Below are 12,901 nucleotides of genomic sequence, written 5' to 3'. Positions count from 1 at the left end.
GGGATTGAGTGTTGGTTTCTTGAGTAGGGGGGCAACCCTGAACAGTTGAGGGAAGTGAGGAATGGGAGAAGGTCTCCAGAGATTGTGTGGAGAAGGGAGGAGGGATGTGGTCTAGCGGGCAGGTGGTCAGGCGGCCGGACCTTATGAGTGGAGAAAAAGTTCAAGGCATAGAGTAGTTCGGTGTGAGTGTTGGTGTGAATCTTCTTGCTGAACCATACTGGCTCATAACCTCACAAATCTGCCTATGACCGAATTGTTGAGCTGCTAAGCATGTATTCATGCGAATACAGAAATGGAACGATTCTGAAAGTGGTAGAGCAGCCCAGAAATATAATAAACTTGGGATAATCTAAGGAGGATCCACTTCTTTCTAAATCACTCAAATCAAACACTGTGCATCTCTCCAATTGGAAACAGTGAGGGCATGGTTTGTGTGGCCCAACTGGGAACACCTCATATATTCACTGCACACTGAATGAATCACTGGCTCGTCAGTTGCAGACTCCAGGTCTGTTGCACAAGATCTGTATACTTAAACAGTATGAAAAGCATCCATCATTTAAGACCAGAGCAGACACCCCCCTCACTGTAAGGACCAATTGGTTAATTGAAAATTGATTATTGGCCATAAAACACAATTCTGGGTTTATTTTCAAATGCATTTATTCATTGATTTATATGGATCTTTTTTGTTAGAAGATGATGAATCGATCTGAGGATGGAAAAATGTAAAATAAAAATCCTGGGCAAAGATCCCTAATGACACTTTCCTGAATTGAACCATTTGGCCGTTAGTTAGCAATAGGAACAGAGAAGGGGTTGTAAAACAGTTTGTATACTGCACTATGTAGTAAGGAGCAAGACACTTACGGCTCAGTATAGTGAACATTTCTTTACAACCCCCACAGGAGGAACATTGCAGCCCTAATGATGTTGAGTATTGCGTTATGTGATATATTATTATACAATGACTTGAACATCCTAAAGTAGGTGACAATTGGATGAATGTTGCATGAGAGTTGAGTTCAAGGCAAGCACGTCATATACAGTAGTAGCATATCAAATAACCCTTACATCCAACCTCATCTCTACACAGTGACCAGGCTCTGACCACAAACAAACCTAGACCTAGACCTAATCCCTAGTCTGTAATTACATAGTAACAAACCATATTTAGAGTTTACCATGTAGTCATGGAGCAAAATATGATGCTGTCCTTAATACGCACTGGCACTGCTCGCTGCATCCTTGTTTGTATCCATTGAATCGCTTCTATTTCCATGCAAACGTAATTAGGATATGATAGTGGTGTCCCATTTGCCTAGAAAAACTAATGAAATCAGAAGGTTGAAAAGAGTGTACCATCAACCCATCTGGTAGAATATTTTTTTGGTCATTGAAAAATAAGTGGTTTCAAGCAAAGCCTTAGTAAGCAGTGTGGGAACTAACGAATCTGAAAAGTCACTGGCACACCAGACTGCCAACCACAACGGGGAAAAAGGTACAATTATTTTGGGAGCTATATACATTTTTTGTTTGTTAACTTTCACATTACAGCTACTGTAATTTCTGTGTTTGTTTTTGTTGGTGCAGCATTGTCACGTTCTGACCTTTATTTTCTGTGTTTTGTGTTTAGTTAGTATGGTCAGGGCGTGAGTTGGGTGGGCAGTCTATGTTTGTTTTTCTATGTTTTGGTTATTTCTATGTTTCGGCCTAGTATGGTTCTCAATCAGAGGCAGGTGTCATTAGTTGTCTCTGATTGAGAATCATACTTAGGTGGCCTGGGTTTCACTGTGTGTTTGTGGGTGATTGTTCCTGTCTCTGTGTGTGCACCAGATAGGTCTGTTTTGAGTTTTCACATTTCTTGTTTTTTTGTTAGTTTGTTCATGTGTACCTTTACGTATTAAAAAAGAACCATGGACAATTACCATGCCGCGTATTGGTCCTCTGATCCGTTTCGCCTCTCCTCTTCGGAGGAGGAGGAGGAAATTCATTACAAGCATAAGGTTCCCAATCTCTCAAGGATATGGTTCCCTCAAGATGAACTGGGTCCAGAATCCATTCTTAGGGAAGGTGGGGTTTGGGTTTTGGACCGTGTTTTCTGATGCCCCGCAGAGCGCCTGTCAAAATCGCTTGGCTTTTATTGTTGTCACTTTGGCGAAAGTGTAATAAAATAAGGTTTGTAATTATAATGTGGCACATAAAAAGTGTACAAGAATGTTCCCCTGCAGTACCCTCCCAGTCTTACACATTCCCTGCTGTGAGGCTGGGTCGGTGTGTTTACTTCCATGGCCGGTGGCTTGGTTACATTGGGACAAAACTAGCTCTTTCACAATCAGAGAGACGTCCAATATTATTGTTACTGTTATTGTTTTTGGTGGAGAGATTATGCACAGGTGTACAGTTTTCGGAGACCTTCTTTGTGTCAAGGAGTGACATCAGTGGTGCTTAGATTAACATTTAAGTAGACAGGAACTTTATTCCCTTCAAAACCATTGGCTCCTGTTGGGACATGAACTGCCCTACATTGTCATTATAAAAATGGTGCTCTTGACATGGACAAAAAACAGTAAATTGTCTTTTGGGAAACGTGTTCCACTGTGTTTCGATGGTGCGCCATCACACAATATATGGCTGCAGAATTTTCTCTTAGGCTTTGGAGTAGATTCCTTCATAACATACTCAAATCAGGGAGAGCATTGATGAATGTATGTATTGACAAGAATCCATTGAAAATAAAGGACAATATCTCAAATATATTCAAATTCAAATTCATGGTGGCTGCACACTAGCTGGGAGTGGACACCTTTAAGCTCAACCATCAGGTTGTAGTGACCTGGACACACCCACTTCCAACCCTAACAAGTTCACATGAAGTACCTCACATGAAATGCGAGAAAATGATTCCGCGGGCTTGGTCCATGGTCTTGTTTGTTACCTCAATTTAAGGCTCTTTTTTCTCCCTCCATGAGGAATTTCCATTATTCCGAAACTAATGTCCATACCAGCCCTGAAAAATTATTAATACTACTAATAATACAATTTGTGACATTGCTGATTGTTTCTCCAGTTTGTTTCAGCGTCATCGGGCGGTGGCAACTCTGGGAAACAATGTTTCTTGGCCATGCTGGTTGCTCTGATTTCCCTCATTCCGACCAGAGGTTAAGACCTAGAGGACGCCTCATTACGACCAGGGATTAAGACATAAAGGATGTCTCCTTACGACCAGAGGTTAGACCTAGAGGACAACCTCATTATGACCAGGGATGAAGACATAAACGATGCCTCCTTACGACCAGAGGTTAAGACCTCGAGAATGTCAAGACGGCAAAGAAATGTTGACTGTGAGGTTGGCTGAACCGCTGGTTCCATTCAGACTACATTTGAAGGCTCATTATTTTCTTGGAGTCTATCCCCTGTGCGTGATAGATGCCGACGACAACGACATAGATTCGCCTGCCAGTTGAGGTCATGGCCTTTCTAGCCATGTTTGAGTAAAATCTATTTTCAAGGGACGTAGTTTTGAATGACTTGCCCTTGTTGAGTCACTACAGATCAAAATGGCTAGGCATCATCTGGGTGTGGAGGGGCAAGTTTTACTAGCACTTCACTTTGTTCTTGGTGTTTGAGTTTCAGTGGCAAAGAGTAAACAATTATGGATCTGAAATATACTCCACCAGCAGACAACTACTGCTGATCACCTAGACTTCAGATCAACGGGAGAGATTAGACATGTTGAGTTGGTGACAGGAGTGTCATCGGGGTCCTCTTGGGAAGGGCTACGTCAGAGGTCACAGTGCAGTACATTATAACAACTTAATTTAACAAATTAATTAATAAACAACTTCACAAATGAATTAATAAGCCATTATAAGTGATACAAAATGTGCTTAACTACCTACGTATAAGTACCTTATATATCATTAGAAAACTCTTCACCATTGTCATCTTAATAATCCAATACTTTACTCTGCACAGTACTTGCTGCACACATGAACTTCATAGCAGCAACCATGCTTATGAAAGTATGCAGACAGCCATGCATCGCCAAATGCTTTAAGAACCAGACGGGTTAACCGAAGGTCGTCAGCCCAGAAGGTCCAAATGTAGAACATTAACAATAATAATCACTGTCATAAAACTAGAAGCTGAGTGGATTGAGAGCGAAAGCTTCTGTTCCCTCTCATCTTAGTCTGGCATCGTTGGAGGACGCTGAGAAAGCGCACACCTCCTCTATTCTGAGGGAGGACCGTAAAAGTCTGCTTCCTGTCTTACATTTACATTACATTTAAGTCATTTAGCAGACGCTCTTATCCAGAGCGACTTACAAATTGGTGCATTCACCTTATGGCATCCAGTAGAATAGTCACTTTACAATAGTGCATCTAAATCTTAAAGGGGGGGTGAGAAGGATTACTTATCCTATCCTAGGTATTCCTTAAAGAGGTGGGGTTTCAGGTGTCTCCGGAAGGTGGTTATTGACTCCGCTGTCCTGGCGTCGTGAGGGAGTTTGTTCCACCATTGGGGGGCCAGAGCAGCGAACAGTTTTGACTGGGCTGAGCGGGAACTGTACTTCCTCAGTGGTAGGGAGGCGAGCAGGCCAGAGGTGGATGAACGCAGTGCCCTTGTTTGGGTGTAGGGCCTGATCAGAGCCTGGAGGTACTGAGGTGCCGTTCCCCTCACAGCTCCGTAGGCAAGCACCATGGTCTTGCAGCGGATGCGAGCTTCAACTGGAAGCCAGTGGAGAGAGCGGAGGAGCGGGGTGACGTGAGAGAACTTGGGAAGGTTGAACACCAGACGGGCTGCGGCGTTCTGGATGAGTTGTAGGGGTTTAATGGCACAGGCAGGGAGCCCAGCCAACAGCGAGTTGCAGTAGTCCAGACGGGAGATGACAAGTGCCTGGGTTAGGACCTGCGCCGCTTCCTGTGTGAGGCAGGGTCGTACTCTGCGGATGTTGTAGAGCATGAACCTACAGGAACGGGCCATCGCCTTGATGTTAGTTGAGAACGACAGGGTGTTGTCCAGGATCACGCCAAGGTTCTTAGCGCTCTGGGAGGAGGACACAATGGAGTTGTCAACCGTGATGGCGAGATCATGGAACGGGCAGTCCTTCCCCGGGAGGAAGAGCAGCTCCGTCTTGCCGAGATTCAGCTTGAGGTGGTGATCCGTCATCCACACTGATATGTCTGCCAGACATGCAGAGATGCGATTCGCCACCTGTCTCAGCTCTGAGTCATCCAACTGGTGCAGGCCATGTCTGTTGAGAGCACGGTCCAGCTGTAGTAGCTCTATGCCATGGCTGTTCAGTCGAGTGGCAATCATGGGAGTTGGGAGTCGGGAAGAACAGGGGACAGAGTTGCCTCTTGTGGCAGAGGTCTAGTAGGCGGCTGTCTTTGACATGTGAACCTGCACTCTCAAGCCCCTTCACCACTGCCCAGTGGTGTTGGACCCTGTGGGAATGGTTCACTTCCTGGAACTCTGTCTGCTGCTGGCGGGTCCAGAAGTGGCGGATCAGGAGCTGGCGGGGGAAAAGGTACATTAGGACAAACACCAGATAGTTGGCAAATGGAGGAATAGAAATTAAAAGCAGCGGAATGGCTTTAATCATGTCTCTGCGAAACTGCCCGAGTTTCTCCATATCACGATAGGTTAAGTCCTGGACTTTGACACTGTTGGTGAGCATCCTTGTTTTTATCACCTTCACCTCTTTGGCATCTTGGAAAAAGAGCTGAAATCCTTTCGTAAAAGTGCTATAGAGAACATAAAAGCGAGGAACGTCTTTGGAGGAAGTGCTCATATTTGGCATGGACCCTTTGAAGCCTGGACACAACTTGCTGGCCATTCCCTAGCCTGGATTTGGAGGATGAGCAGTGTCTATACAGCCGCAGTCTGCTGGATTGTCCGAGACCAGCCTCCCGGACAGCTGATGAAACTGTGGTTCGTGCTCGTTGTCCTCACCAGGGTCTTGACTTGACTGCAGTTCGGCATCGTAACTGACTTCAGTGTGCAAATGCTCACCATCGATGGCCACTGGCAAGTTGGAGAAGTGTGTTCTTCACTGATGAATCCCGGTCTTGTCGCTAGTGGATTGGAAGCTGGGACCAGAAAGGAAACACTCGCTGATTAGTGTTTCGGCGGGACTGATAGCAGCGTGCTGTCTAGACAACTGGGGACCCTGGGAAGAAGAGGCGAAGCAGCGGCGAGTCAGCTCTGTAACTCCTCCTCTCCCTCGTTCCCTCCTTCACCCCGATTAACCAGGGCTATGTTTCATTCCCTCCTCCCTTCTGCCCTCGTTCGATCCGCTTCATGGATCTGATGGAAATGGATAGGTGACAGGATGTCAATGTAGCTGGACAATAGTGATAGAGCTGCTGGAGTTATACCGATCCAGTTGTGTTTCAGATATGTGAAAAGGTTTGAGCAAGGGTTGAAGGGAGGGGGACAACTTTACCAATTGCCAAACTTGTGAATTGCAGAGAGGCAAGGTGACACTGGCTGTTGAAGTCAGAGCAGATGAGAAGCAGACAGCGGAGGTTACAGACAGAGACCAGCTCCTGATAACATAGTAGAAAGTGGGGACAAGTTTACTGTATACTGATTTAACAGGACTAAGGGAGGGAAGAAGATGGTCATGAGCCAGTGTCAGTGCTGGAATGAATGGCTAATTAAAGATACATGTGGGAATGGTATTAGAACTTGCTCTCTTCAAGAGAACATTAAATATATAAATAAATAAATATAAATAAAAAATGCCAGTGGAATGCTTACAGTTACTTCTATGTCCTGCAGCATCCTAGCTTGTCTCATTTGACATAGATTTCTTAACTCATCAGTCACCAGGCATAGCAGACAATTGATAATATGAACACAAACCACAGCCATATAATTGGATTATGCACTGACGACAGAATTTATGTTTTTGTCAAATTAATAAACAAATGAAAGAGTATGCTGTATCAATTTTCCTTCTGAATGCTATTCTATAAATCAATGGAGGACACATACATGGAAAGAAAACCCTTTGATGTCATGCTCCCTTGATGGATGAAGGAAATCTACTGCAGGTTTATGGACATACAGAGCCAGTTTGCTACAGCAGGAAAATAATCCTACGGCAACAGGAAATGTGAATTATTATGTGGATTATAGTTAATGGATATTTTTGTAGGGGTGGATAGATTTTTCATAAGGGGAAATCAAGTCTGACATTTCAATGTGGAAATTACGATCTTCAGAAGCATTTTTAAACCTCAAATACACTACAAGTTTTACGTTTCCTCCATTGCAGGAAAGTTATCCTGTAATAGAGTGATCAAAACAAGATCCTGCATGTGTACATGTAACAGTTGATAGGGTTTGCCAATCGGAGTAGATGTAAATGTGTACCATTCCTTCCCTTTGATTCGTACAATATTGTGGAGCCTGACACACCAATGTAAATATTCTTCTGTCGATGCTTCCTGGTCCAAGCCAGTACATATACATGAAATAGTCTATTTCTACTAATATTCAAACCTATCAAAAAGATTGCAACATCAAAACACAAGCTTCATGGGAGGTTTACCGTACATTAATAGCATACAGTACACCAGTTAATGATGCTCATGAATGTTATTTAAGCATTGTTTACCCATTGTAAAAGTTAATTGAACAATTGGAAACTGTAGATGGGGAGAAGCATGGCATGCCTGCATCTTAGCTTAAAAACAAAAGGGGAAATGTAATTTTACTACCACAATGTCCTGAAAATGCTTTGAATTCGAACCCGTCCCTGCCTGAGTAAGTCATCCAAGGAAAACGTTTCGATCTAGTGTGATGAAACAGTGAATTGAAAGGCGAATGTTCCTAATCACTCTAAATTAAGCCCTTTCACTATTTTTTCGTAACCCCCACACCCATACATTATTTTGTTTTCCATTATAGAACTATTTTGTGGATGGACTAGTCCTCTGAGCTAGCTTGACCACTTCACCCCACCGCAACAAAAAACAGGAAGTCTTCCACCAAAAAAGCCACTTTGTCTTAAACAGTTTTGCAACCATGTTTCACTAAATTATCCTGGATTCGTTGGATGTTCATTGGTACTTTCCCCACCGCATAATCCAGATGGAACTACTTAGACATTCAATGTTTAATTATTTAATACACTTTGAAAAGGAAGTAATAGTAATGGCCACTTATGCCTGTTATGACTGAGTATTGAATATCAAGTATATAAAACATTTGTATAGTGCCTTATTAAAATGCATCCACTTATGTATGCACATATTTTCTTACTACATCTGTGGTACAGTAGTCCATTGTGACTGCTGAAGGGCTTTGTAAATAAAGGGCTTTATAAATACATTTGATTGATTGATTGATAGATTCCGACTGTGACTTAACGCTTCAAAAGCGTTATGCTGTAATGCTGCAATGTACATTGAAACATCAAACCAATATCTAATGCCTTCCAGCTCCTTGACAATAACCTTACACTGAGTGTACAAAACATTAGGAACACCTGCTCTTTCCGTGACATAGACTGACCAGGGGAATCCAGGTGAAAGCTATGATCCCTTATTGATGTCACTTGAGACAGGTTAAACAGGGATGTTTAAGCTTTGAGACAATTGAGACATGGGCTGTGTATGTGTGCTTTTCAGAGGATGAATGGGCAAGACGAAATATGTATGTGCCTTTGAACGGAGTATGGTAGAGTGTGTCAAGAATTATAATGCTGCTGGATTTTTCACGCTCAACAGTTTCCTGTGTGTATCATGAATGATCCACCACCCGAAGGACATCCAGCCAACTTGACACAACTGTAGGAAGCATTGGAGTAAACATGGGCCATCATCCCTGTGAAACGCTTTCCACACCTTGTAGAGTCCATGCCCCGATGAATTGAGGTTCTTCTGAGGGCAAAAGGGGGTGCAACTCAATATTAGAAAGGTGTTCCTTATCTTTTGTACACTCAGTATATTGTGTATATACATGTAGTTCAACTAGTAATTTAACTCAATTCAAATCTCGATAGCGTTTAACTACTTTTTTGCCATATGGTGGCGTAGCTAACTACTGGATCTACAAACTACTTTTTTTGCAAAAATGTAGTAAAATGTTGGTGAAGTTAGCCAATAATTAATTTTTCGTAGGTGTAGTGTAACGTCTTTCGGTGTGAAGTAAATGGTAGCTTGGTAAACTATCTTTTCAGAGTCGCTTTCCCAACAATGCCTTATATTTTGGATTATTCAAGAATCGATGGTTATACCTCCACTGCATCAATAATTAAAATAAACATTGAACAGCAGTAAATGTTACAGATTGTACCTCTAATGAAGTGACACACTTTAGCATCTGCATGATTTCAAGAGTTAAAATGAGCAGTGTTATGAAGTGGGCCTTTCAAAATTGTCTCAGGGATTGAAGTTCACATCATGAAAAAGAAGATAGTACCCAACACTGGTTTGTTTGATCTCTCCTGACATTTCACTCCTATTAAACTTCTCCTCTTCCTTCCTTTTTCTATGCCATTCGTATATGTACCCTGCATCCGTGGAGATCTGTTGGATGCGTGTACACTGCTTTTGAACAAAGTTTCCATTATTCCACATTGTTGGCGAAGCCCTCAGCTCCCCTGCTTTGTAGGACAAGAGATGCTGGAGCCTCAGATCTAGAGATATCAGTGAGGCTTCAGGGACATTTCCACTGGTTGAGGTTAACCCCTAACTCAGACCATCACATCGCTGTTTACATGTTCTAACCAAGGACCAAGAAAAAGCAAACAACTTGCTCATTCAAACTATTTTCTTTAAAATAGAGTGCTGAGTCCTCCTCATTGTAATCCATGAAGAACACAGGTTTAAAAAGTATCTCTCAAATAGTTTGAGCGTTTTCTTGAGCCTGCCTTGAGTGCCAGATGGGTGGTATTTGCACTTTTGGGACTATTCCATTGGTTCCATTGTGCCAGACCAGCTTATATTAAAACCCAGGATCATGTTCATTAGGGCACATCATATCAAAACATTCCAAAATGTTGTGAAACGGAAAACGAAAATGAGTTTTTCTTACTGGAGATATGGTTAGTCCCAACAGGGTCTCGATGCAGTTACGAAAGTCTCTTAGGCTCACGGCCCAGGGCTGTCAGCTCAACTTCACAGCAAGGACCGGTCTCTCCACAGTGCGCCTCAGTGGGCGACTCTCGCGGCGCTGTTTGCTTGTTTACATTTGCTCACTCTGTTATTATCTTTCCCAGAGTGTGTTTAATGTCGTTTAATTTACAAAGCTTCCCGACCATGACTTGCTCTGCAGGGGTTTAGGGAGATGGAGGCCTGGGGGGTCGGGGAGGGGTGTGTGTGTGATGGGGGCTGGTGGCGTTGGGCCAGGACAGCAGTGTGTGTGTTTGTGATCGTCTGCCAAGCACAGCAGAGCGGAGAAAGCTTGGTCCCAATCAGCAGAATATAGTGTCTTGTCTCCAGCCGAGCTGTGTCACCCTTTCATGTAGTCCGTCAGCTCCTCGTCCACCCAGGGCCTTCATGAAGTGGACCACAGGCTTCGGTGGTGGTGTAGCCTCGGTTCACTGCTGGGACAGACATCACGGGTGCTGTAGTGCTGTGTGTCTGAACATTCTGCTTTGGACTAGCATCCCAGCTGTGGTATGTGCGCCGCTGTGCAGGCCTCACAGCTGCAATTAGAGGATGTGAAGTACTTGTACGCCTATAAGGGGTGCAATTGCTTGCACCTTTTATTGTATTTCTTCATAATTTATTGATTTTGCGGAACGTGCCACTTGAGGTGGTGCCCGGCTGGCTGTGTGTGTATTCTGTGTGGATTTTATTTTATCCAGTCTCCCTTGTCTCACTGAGACAAGAGAGTTATCCTCCCTCTCTTTATGAGGCATGGGGAGCAAACAGTCTTTCAAATTACACAGAATTGATTGAAGTACGTATGGCTTGAACTGGAGTACACTGTCCACACTTCCTGAGAAACTCCACAGGCTTCTCCTTAACCATATCAAAACACAGTTTTAACCATTCTTAACATTCCATTAAACATAAATGCCTTGAACAAGTAAGAAAATGTTGTACAAAATAAACATATATGTGAGATATTGCTTTTGTACTATAGACAATTTCACATATAAATCACATGCACCGTCACTTTGCTGTATACAACATCTATTCTTTGGGCCTCAGAAAATACACTTTTAAATGGATTTTGCCAAATTGCCTGAGCAGCTACTTGTCCAAAAACATCTCTTTAGCCCTCAGTGTGCAGAGCCAAATGGATTGTTTGTTTCAAAGTCATACTAATTAGCCATATTTAGATTGATAAAATTCCCTCATCCCACCAGAGAACTTATTTCAGCCCCTTTGGAAAACAGAACCTACAATAAAATATGCAATCAGTTTTGCTTGGCTGCGAGACAGAAGGAAGCACATTGAGATGCATTTGTTTTTACAGAGAAGCCCATTACCCCAGCCCATGTATGTAGATAACTGACCACTAGGGGGTGGCGTAGATGCTCTGCCTGCCATAGCCTTGTCATCACAAGGTGCTCCTAATTATAATCACAATGGTCTTGGACAAATGGGATTGACCTGGCACAGCTTTGTTGATTTTCATTACAACTCATTTAAACAGTGTTCAGTTATGTGTTTTCGTGAAGTATTTGATCTTTCGGCCGCTTATACCGCAGCCTGTACACTGTCCTTCTCTCTGCACATATCAAAGCTGCAGGATAAAGTTAAATCTAGACTCTATCGTAATCGCTCCTCTTTCACCCCAGCTGCTAAACTAACCCTGATTCAGATGACCATCCTACCCATGCTAGATTAAAGAGACGTAATTCATAGATCGGCAGGTAAGGGTGCTCTCGAGCGGCTTGATGCTCTTTACCATTTGGCCGTCAGATTTGCCAGCAATGCTCCTTATAGGACACATCACTGCACTCTATACTCTTCTGTAAACTGGTCATCTCTGTATACCCGTCGCAAGACCCACTGGTTGGTGCTTATTTAAAAAAATAACTCTTATGCCTCACTCCCCCCTATCTGAGATATCTACTGCAGCCCTCATCCTCCACACCCATTCTGCCAGTCATATTCTGTTAAAGGTCCCCTAAGCACACACAACCCTGGGTTGCTCGTCTGTTATGTTCGCTGCAGCTAGCGACTGGAACGAGCTGCAACAAACACTCAAACTGGACAGTTTCATCTCAATCTCTTCATTCAAAGACTCAATCATCGACACTCTTACTGATAGTTGTGGCTGCTTTGCCCTTTGTGCTGTTGTCTGTGCCAAACAATGTTTGTACCCTGTGTTGTGCTGCTACCATGTTGTGCTTCTGCCATGTTGTATTGCTACCATGCTGTGTTGTCTTGTGTTGCTGCCATGCTATTTTGTTGTCTTAGGTCTCTCTTTATGTAGTGTTGTGTTGTCTCTCTTGTTGGGATGTGTGTTTTGTCCTATATTGTTATTAAATATTTTATTTTAATCCCAGCCCCCGTCCCCCACAGGAGGCCTTTTGCATTTTGGGAGGGATTTGGTAAGAATTTGTTCTTAACTGACTTGCCTAGTTAAATACATGTTAAATAAAATAATTTAATCAATAAATTGAGAGAAAGATGACCACGTCATCCAGCCTAGGTACATATCAGGAGTTTTTCCCCCACTTATTGTGTTTTTTTTCTCAGCCTTCTCTCCTCAGCTCCAACACAGCTCCTCATTGGGACTGTAGTTACTGAGTGTGTGGTGTGTGTGTGTGTGTGTGTGTGTGTGGGGCGGGGCGTGCATAGACTCACTACAGGCTGTGTAGAGGGTTTATTTCCTAGAGCCCAGGAAATACATGCAGAGCAGCCTGAGAAATACAGTGTAGAACTCCTAACGGCATCATGTCCTCACAGTGTGTGTAAAAGCT

General features: G+C 43.3%; 1 pseudogene; it reads right to left on the bottom strand.

Moving 5' to 3' along the window:
* LOC127915505 (LETM1 domain-containing protein 1-like) overlaps positions 1 to 12,901 on the bottom strand; it is a 46,249-nt pseudogene that overhangs the window by 7,688 nt on the left and 25,660 nt on the right.

The sequence above is a fragment of the Oncorhynchus keta genome, chromosome 35 (assembly GCF_023373465.1).
Source record: "Oncorhynchus keta strain PuntledgeMale-10-30-2019 chromosome 35, Oket_V2, whole genome shotgun sequence".
Classification (NCBI taxonomy): Eukaryota; Metazoa; Chordata; class Actinopteri; order Salmoniformes; family Salmonidae; genus Oncorhynchus; species Oncorhynchus keta.
Note: the sequence above shows the minus strand (reverse complement) of the source record. Positions and strands in the feature narration are given on the sequence as shown.